Source organism: Pinus tabuliformis, chromosome Q, assembly GCF_031772625.1.
Source record: "Pinus tabuliformis cultivar Carrire ecotype Pingquan chromosome Q, CPIR1, whole genome shotgun sequence".
NCBI classification, from domain to species: Eukaryota; Viridiplantae; Streptophyta; class Pinopsida; order Pinales; family Pinaceae; genus Pinus; species Pinus tabuliformis.
The window spans coordinates 1,288,407,109-1,288,416,590 of NC_142296.1; positions in this window are offsets into that span (position 1 = coordinate 1,288,407,109).

Genomic DNA, 9,482 nt, shown 5'->3' on the forward strand with positions numbered 1-9,482 from the left:
TACACATGTAAGTGGGTTGGTTACTCAAATCAGGTCTCATGGTGAGACACTTGAGGAAAGAAGAATAGTTGAGAAAATTTTGAGAAGTCTGCCAGCAAGGTTTGAGGCCATTGTTGTGGCCATAGAAGAGACAAAGGATCTCTCACAGTTTTCAGTGGATGAGCTTAATGCATCACTAATTTCTCATGAACATAGACTGAACAGAGCAGCAAGCTCCTCATTGGAGCATGCCTTCAAGACACAAGTATCATTTGGTCAAGGTCGAGGCAGAGGAAGATCATATGCTAGAGGAAGAGGAAGAAGCCCACACAGAGGTGGAAGAAGCAGCCCTTCAAGCTCAAATGGAAGAGGCAGCAATCAAAATCCAAGTCAAGGCCCAAGCCAAAATCAAGCACAAGGTCAGAGGTATGATAAATCTCAAGTTCAATGTCATTACTGTAAGAAGTATGGTCATTATGCAAATGAATGTAGAAAGAAGCAATATGATATTAGTAACAAACCAAGTGTAAATTTCACAAGAGAAAATCAGAACCATGATAGCATGTTTTTAGCTTGTAATGTAGCACAAGAAAAACAGAGTGATATATGGTATCTAGATTCAGGGTGTAGCAACCACATGTCAGGAAACATAGAAATGTTTTCTGATCTAGATGAAAGTGTGAAATCTGAAGTGACATTAGGGACTGATAGCAAAGTCTCTGTCATGGGAAAAGGAAGAGTTAACATCCTAACAAAGAAGGGGGAGAAGAAATACATCTCTGATGTTTACTTTGTCCCCAGTCTGAAACATAATCTCATGATCGTTGGACAGCTCATGCAGAAAGGCTACAATGTCTTTTTCAAAAATGATATGTACACAATTTTGGATAGGCCTCCAATCAGACAGTTGATTGCAAAGGTTCAGATGACAGACAATAGAATGTTTCCCCTGAAGATAAGATCAGATTTGAAAGAAGGTGCACAAGCACAACTATCAATGAACTCACAAGAGGATGGAAGAAAAGGGCCAGTTGTCACACAAGTGAATTTTCAAGTAGAGGTAAAAGATGAAAACTGGTTATGGCACTTGAGATTTGGACATCTCAACTTTGGAGGTTTGAATTTGCTACATAGGAAATGCATGGTGAAGGGTTTACCACTCATAGAAAAACCAAACAGCATGTGTGAAGGATGTATCTTGGGCAAGCAAAATAGAGAGACATTTCCAGTAGGAAAGTCAATGAGGGCAAAGGCACCTTTGGAGATTGTCCACTCATATTTATGTGGACCAATGCAGACACCATCAATTGGTGGTAGTCACTATTTATTGACCTTCATAGATGACTACACAAGGAAGACATGGGTCTTTCTCCTAAAACAGAAAAGTGAAGTGTTTGAGCGCTTTTGCCAATACAAGGCTCTTGTTGAAAAGCAAAGCGGACATTACATCAAAGTCCTTAGGACTGAGAGAGGTGGTGAATACATCTCAAATGACTTCCTTAAATTTTGCAGGGAGCATGGAATTCACAAGTAGTTTACAACAAGATATACACTGCAGCAAAATGGTGTAGCACAAAGGAAGAATAGGACCATTATGGAAATGGCAAGGAGTATGTTGAAGGCAAAGCATTTTCCAAATGACTATTGGGCTGAAGTTGTCGCTTGTGTAGCATATATCTTGAATAGATGTCCAACCAAAAGCGTCCAGAACATTGTTCCTGAAGAGGAATGGAGTGGAAGAAAACAAAATTTCATTCACATGAGAGTTTTTGGATGTGTGGCTTATGCACATGTCCCAGATGGTTGAGAAAGAAGTTGTTCAGCAAGGAGGAGAAATGCATATTTGTTGGATACAATGATGAATCCAAGGCATACAAACTCTACAATCCATTAACCAAGAAGGTAATAATCAGCAAAGATGTGCAGTTCATTGAAGAGGAAGCATGGGATGGAAGTTTAGAGAAGACAATCAATGTCAAAGCATGCATACCACAGGAGGATAGAGAGGAATTAACAACAGCAAGTAATTCCTCAACAGTGACTCCCTCTACTCCTATTCAAGCACATCAAAGCAGGCAGCAAGCAATGCCATCAACAAATAATAGGATAGTTTCACACAGCCATGCAAGTGCTTCTCCAAGCACACCATGAAGCATGACACCAAGTGACATATCAAGCCCATTTTCAGTAAGCACAAGAAGGCCAAAATTCAAAAATTTAAATGAAATTTATGAGCAAGATGAAGCTGATAGTAGCACAATTCTAAATTCCTTTTTTGCATTATTTTGTCATGTAGATGACCCAAACCACTTTGAGGATGCAGTCAAAGAAGAAAAATGGGTTGTGGCAATGGAGGAAGAAATAGAAGCAATAGAAAGGAATCACACATGGGAGTTAGTGAGCCTTCCAAAAGGAAAACTTGTCATTGGAGTGAAGTGGGTCTATAAGACCAAAAGTAACATTGAGGGAAAGACAGAAAGGCTCAAAGCAAGGCTAGTTGTCAAAGGATACAAGCAGCAGCATGGAAGAGATTACGCGGATACGTTCACGCCAGTCGCGCGGATGGCGACAGTGCACACAGTTGTGGTGATTTCCACGAAGCATAAATGGACAGTGTGTCAAATGGACGTAAAGTTAGCATTCTCGAATGGAGTGCTAAAAGAGGAAGTGTATGTCATGCAACTGCCTGGTTATGAGATTGAAGGACAAGAAGACAAAGTATATCGGTTGAAGAAAGCTCTTTATGGATTGAAACAAGCACCGCGCACATGGTACAGCAGTATAGATGCTTACCTTTTGGACAATGATTTCGACAAATGTGATGGTGAGCCTACTCTCTACATCAAAGAGAGTGAAGGTAAGATTCTCATTGTCATCTTATATGTAGATGATTTTATCTTTACAAGCAGTGATGATTTCCTCATTTTTGATTTTAAACAAGTCATGAAGAGTGAGTTTGAAATGACTGACTTGGGATTGCTAAGATATTTTCTAGGCATAGAAGTGAAGCAAACAGAAAATGGAATTTTTATCTCTCAAGCAAAGTATGTGGCAGAAATTTTGGAGGGGTTTAAAATGCATAACAGTAAGTGCGCACCAACTCCAACTTTCATAGGGTTGAAGTTCAACAAAGAAGATTGCAACAGTAATGTCAATCTGACATTATATGAAATCATGATAGGCAGCCTGATGTATTTGACTGCCACTAGGCCAGATATAATGCATGCAGTAAGTTTGGTGTCAAGGTTCATGGAGACACCTGGTGGGCTCCAGTATTGTAGCAATAATGCTACAAATCCTGGAGCTTCCTTCTTTAATTTTATCAACCCGGTAGTTCGTAACAAACTTGGAAGCGACGGTGTTGTATGCACAAGTACTAGCTCTTGCCGCAGCTGTCACTTGGTCAGCTGGCACAAGTCCGCTAGGGGCTTAAGCCAACTTCCATGAGCTCTTAGAAGAAGCTTTTTAACTGATGGACGAAAGCTAACTCAAAGGAAGCTAATCTACTTGCAGAAAGGAACTGAAAGCCAACAAGAAATGCAAATCCTAGCAAACCCTAATTCTACCAGCTAGTCCTACCAATGCAAAGATGGGAATGAAAACTACTGAAAGAGATGCCATTACTTCTATGAAGGTAAGATGCAGGTGTCTAGACTACTTCTACCTGAAGAAAACATCTTTTTGTATTTTTGAATAAGTTATGTATAATTATCATGCATGTGCTTTTAACTGGCTTCTTACTGTGCAGAGGCGGATCATGGAGGAGAAATGCTTGGAAGAGGTTGGGAAGGCTCAGAGAGGGTCTAAGGAGTCCCTAACATCCTCCCAGAGAGTTTCACAAAGTTTGGCTGCCAAGAGACCGCGTTTATGAGCTTCTACAGGAAGTCTGCAGGGGTTCTACAGGATGTTTCAGAATTTCTACAGGATGTTCAGTAATTTCTACAGGATGTTCTACGATTGGATTTTGGGTGATGGGTGAGTGGAAGAGGCTGCATGGGTGGATAGGGAGGTAGGAGAGGGGTTTGTAATGGCTTAGTGGCAGAGAGATGAGGTGATGAGAGGGTGTGTAAAGCTAGTTTGTCTTAAAGAGGGTAGAGGAAATGGAAGGCCAAAAAAAAGGTAGGATAACGTGGGCAGTAGAGTAGTTGTGAGACGAGGGGTCTAATTTGGAGATGAGCAGTTGGCCTGGACGAAGCTTAGGAGGACAAGGGAATGCTGGAGCTGCACTGCACAATATAAACTGAACCAAATCATCTATGTCCTGCACAATATCGAAATATTACTAATCTATCCTAACTGTTTAATGAAACCAATGAACAACAACGTTATTTCTAAAGAGAACCGTGTATGGTACTGAAGCAAAGAAACATTCAAAGAGGTCTGAGCACATGGATGACTTCTACAAATGAAAACATTGCACTAAAGACTGCATGAATACGCAAACCAATGTTTTTGGTTGGGAAGCACTGTCTGCAATTCCAGCCCCTAGAAAGAGGTGAAAATGAGAGTGCAGGCAACCCTTTTCTGGAACTTTTATCAATTCTAATCTCTTTACTCTATTCTAAACACATGGAGCAACTCTATCTTCTAACAATGACCTACTTAACCACACCACGAAATCTAACTCAACAAACTACGTTTCAAATGCATGTAAAGAAAACCATACTGCTGAAAGAAAAGATATCAATACAAAAGAAGGAGGCCCTAGGCTCTCAGGTTGGGCCCAACCCCGAGAGCTATGGCTCCTTTAGAAACTCAGAACTGAGATCAAATCTGACTGCTTCCCATTAAAAAATAATAATCATAAGTCAAAAGGTCTGCCAATGATGGCTACAAAAGAGCAAAAACAGAGCTGGCAGCTCGTAGTGCAGAATGTGCAACAGTGTTCCAAAAGTCCTTTTCGAAGGCTAAAGCCTTATCATTTATACATCACGAGGCCCCAAGCTGGCCTCCTAAATCTGTGGGACTCGGCTGACCAAACTGGGAGTGAACAGCTGCTTCCTCAAAATCCATTTGGCTGCCTTCTAGATCCGGTTGTGGTGGCTGTTGGAGCTCGGAGTTGGGGGTGAAGATCCCGAGGAAGGCCATTTAATGCCGTGGACAACCCTCCTACGAATCCTCAACCCCATCTTGGCTGTCTCCTAGCCCTTATCTGCTTGGTTTTGCTCCAACATGTGTCAAAAAACCTGAAAGGAGCACATGTTAGCCACCTAGGAATAGTGACTGCCCTTATTCGTACAAATGACATAAACATACTAAAAAATGATGCATAAGTTATGAAAAATGAAGGATTGAGCAAGGGTAGTTAGACCAAATGAGCCCAAAATGTTACCAAATTTGGGGCTCATCATCACCCCCCAGCTAAAATGATTGCTCATCCCTGAGCAACTAATCTAGCTCCTCGTCCTTCATTGCTTTCACCGCCACCCTCACATCCCAGGCTTCTGAAGTAGTATCCTCCTCACTGGCATGGAACCCAGCCTTCCTTTCCACTTCTTCCCACTGCTTATGCTCGTCTTTTTCTGTGTTGCCTTCCATCAATCCTAAAAGCAAAGGTGGGCTTAGCTTGAGGCCAATCCAGCTAGTGTGGAGGTTCTGTATGGACTTCTTGTAGAGGGGCACCCGTGCTAGAGCTTCCCTCATTCACGTTGGAGTGTGATATTCTCTGATTTTGAGGTTGTGGGACAATGTGTTCCATCGGTGGGTGCAAGCATGAACACAGTTGTCCCCTAATAGTCGCTCCATATCCTCGAAATGTGCTATAGCCTGAGCCTGCTGATCCATGTATTTCAATAACGTTTGAGGGTTGGTGGCTAAGTGTTGGTGGGCTGATATCAATGCTATGGGATCCCCTGGCTCTGCTCTAATCAGCAGTGGCTCATGTAACTCTCGGTTCATTACCTCTTTGACTTCTGCTGCTCTCTTTTCTTCATGGTTCAACCATGAGGCAAATGCCATCAACTGCATATCTCCTACAACTGTGTTGGGATCCCATGAAGTCACATTAGGAAGGGCCAAATTATGGAGATAGAACTCCGATAGTTTGGCCTTGTCCTCTAATGAACTGCTATTGCATAACTCTGTGAACTGCTGGGGGTCTTGGATTTGGGAGATACCCCTCTGTGCCAATGCATTAATTTGAAATTGCAGCCACTGGTCCCATAGGTATAGGCCATAAGATTTGGCCGGTTGTCTGCATTGTAGAGCATCCATGGCCCAACTGGCCATACAGGCCAGTTGTGCCTCTTTTTGCTGTAACTGCTGTTTGAGAGCTTGTATCTCAATTTGTGCTTGCAGTTCCCTTTCCTGTAGATGCGAGGTTAGCTCCCCAAGACCAACTTGCAGTCCTTCTCTGCCTTGATGTTCTGCTATAGTGTCCCCTGATGATGTGCCCCTTTCTTTCCTCGGTTCCTGTAGCTGCAGTTTGAGTTTCTCATTCTCTTCCTGTAGGAACACCCGCTGGCAGTTTGCCACGTGTTTGGCCATAGCTAATTCTTTTCGTGCCTCCTTGAGTTGTTCCTCCAAGGGGCCTATATCTGCCACTCCTTTGGATTTAGCTATTTTCATCCACGTGTGGGTTCTCACTCTTTCTTCCTCCAACGCAAAGAAAAGTGGCACTGTGAATTTCTGTGGGATAATTTTCCCAGCCTCCAAGAAGTTATAATACAAGCTCAAGCTTGGCTGGGGACTAGGCTCCGGAATATGCTCTACCTCTTCTTCCCTTGGTGGCTCTACTCCGTCTTCCCTCAGTGGTGATGTGGCTGCCTCTCCCTCCATTCTCTCGGTCTCCTTGAGCCGGGCCAATGTTTCCTGTAGAACGGCCTCAGCATCCTGTAGCGGGATTTTTGAAGCCAACTTGTCCATTCTCTCCTTCCAAGCAGTTGTCTTCGGGCTCCCCCGCTCATAAGTGACTGATATTTTTGAGGGGGACCTTTCCCTTGGTGAAGTAGGGGTGTCTTCTATAGTAATTGGGCTGCTAGATGGAGGTTGGGGCATGCCTGTTTTGATCCTCACACTTCTCCTTGCTTTGAAATACAGAGGGATCTCCCCCTTTCGTTTTTCCCTCAGCTTGGGAGGTGTACTAAGGGTGGCCAGCACGGCTGCTGCCTCCCTTGCAAGGATTTTGGCTGTCTTCTCCTTTGGTTTTCCTTTCTCAGGACTTCCTGTAGAAAGCCCTGTAGCGGCTGATTTCTGGCTTCCCGTAGAAGCCGTTTTTGACTTTCCTGTAGAAACAGGTGGCACTGTTTTAGCCTGTTTGGCTGAGGGTGCTTTGTCTTTTGACTTTGTTGATGCTGCTTTCGAGGTGCCTTTACTGACGTGGACTTGTTCAGTCCTTTCCACCCTACTTTGTAACCTTTTCTCCCTGGGTGTCAATGCGGGTTTGTCATCCTCTTTTTCGGCAACCTGGTGTTTCTCTTGCTTCTTTTGTTCTTTCTTTGGTGCTTTGGCCATGGTTCCTTGGCCTTTTTCTTTCTTCTCTGCTTGTATTGGTTCCTTCTCCTCGCTGCTGGAGGAGGTGAGCTCCTCGGTCAACATTTTGATGTTGCCATCCTTAGTCAAATTTCGGAAGGCTTCCCACGAGAGAGGGACAGTGTATGTGTGGAGTGCATCCTCCACGAGGAGCTTAATGAGCCCATGATGGGCTACCTGGTCTGGTGTGCCCTCTCGTAATTTGGTGGCACATTCAGTCATGGAATGCAGGAGGAAGTAAGGAATACTTAGCTTGTTTTCTAAAGGTAGGTCCATCTGGTGCCTCAGTTCTGTGAGCAGCCGGAAATGGTACCCATATACGATGCTGAATCGTCCTTCGCACGTGATATATTTCATGATTTGGAGGCTGACCTCACTCCAGAGCGGCTGTAGGCTAGCTCTGCGAACCCCGTTCTTATCCTCTGAGAATTGCTCCTCTGGGAGAAAGAACTCCTTTTTAGCCTTCAGGCCTAGTTTTCTTTCCTCCTTATCCCACGGTACCCCCATTGGGAGATCAGTGACTCTGCTGATGAACTGTGGGGTGAGTCTGAGAGTCAAACCCCTAAAATTGACGATGGCCAGCGTTTTTGATTTTGGCTTCAGAGCTCGCAAGAATTCCTCTGCCACCTCATCATCATAACCTTGAAGCTTGTAGCAGAACGACATCCAACGTGCACGAGAAAACAGTTCTACCACCTCAGGGTTTTCCCGTAGCTTCTTTGAGTCGGTCAGTTCCTTCCTAATGAACCCACCCGGCATGGTGAAAGTTTGCTGTGTTAGCCGGAGGTGGCTGGTGTGTATCGAAAGATGGGCCTTTGGGATTTCTTTGGGCAGAGCGCAGAATTACGCCTCTTTCAAGCACACAGTGCGTGAATTCTCGGCTATCTACTGGTGAGCCTTGACAGGGCCTTAATTACGAACCAAATCCTGTAGAAAACCCCGCATATACTACGACGACAATTCTCATGCAAAAGGAAGACGACGCTTGCAATTTTATGCTCAGACTGTAGTTTTACTTTTTTAGGACGTCGACTTCGCCACCCTTCAAACCAATTGCATGGGAGGAACAGGTTCAGGCTTACCTTTTCCAATTCGCCACCTTTGACGTGAATAGATTGATTTCCTCCATAGCGGTGAGCTTCCTGTAGCGCCGCTTCCTGTAGAAGTCGCACACAGGTTCTGGAGAGCGCGTCAGTGGTTCTGCGCCTTCTGTGCAACCACCAAACATTTGAACAAGCCGAGGACTCGGAGTAACAAGCTTCAGGGAATTCCAGATGCTTACTCGACTGCAAAGCGGTTGATGATAAATGAGTGGAGTGACGATCTAGCCGGTGGATTTGAATCCCTGCGGAATTCGTGGCGCGGGGGTGAGCTGTCCCTGCCGGACCGTTGGACGACGTCACCTATTCATTTCACTGCAAGTCTGCCTGACCGCCGCATCATTCCCTGCATATCTACCGCCGCCATTTCTGTTAGATCGCCGCTTCTCCCCGACTGGACGCTTCCCACGTGTCCATTTCCTGTTTTGCTTGACACGACCAACACTTTCTGAATCTAACGAGACCATCGGACTGGTCGTGGTGGCCAGTTGAATGGCTACCCGACTGGCTCAACCCATTCATTTTCACACTTGCAAACATTTTAGAGCATTGTTCATGTAATTCGACGAAAAAGGGTGAGGCACTTACCTGTGCGGATGCGACGTTATTTTAAGGTTTCAGGACGATCCGCTTGCTGTTGATTCGTGCACAGGCACAGGGGTTCCTCCTTGCCGACTGCTGCTAGTTACGAAACTTATTACCTGGCTGCGGATGGTGCATGTGCCCGCTCTATGTGTTGCAGGTGCCTTGATGGTGTACGCTCTAGCTGGATGAACTGCTACGGGATTCCTGTAGGATATCCTGTAGCAGTTCCTCCTCCTCGGGTGCATGCCGAAACGGTGGAGACGGTGGCATCACGGTCACGGTCGCAGGGTCCTCGGATGGCTTTGATAAGTCGTGCATGGGGCCTCTGCATCCTTTATTCCATTTGAG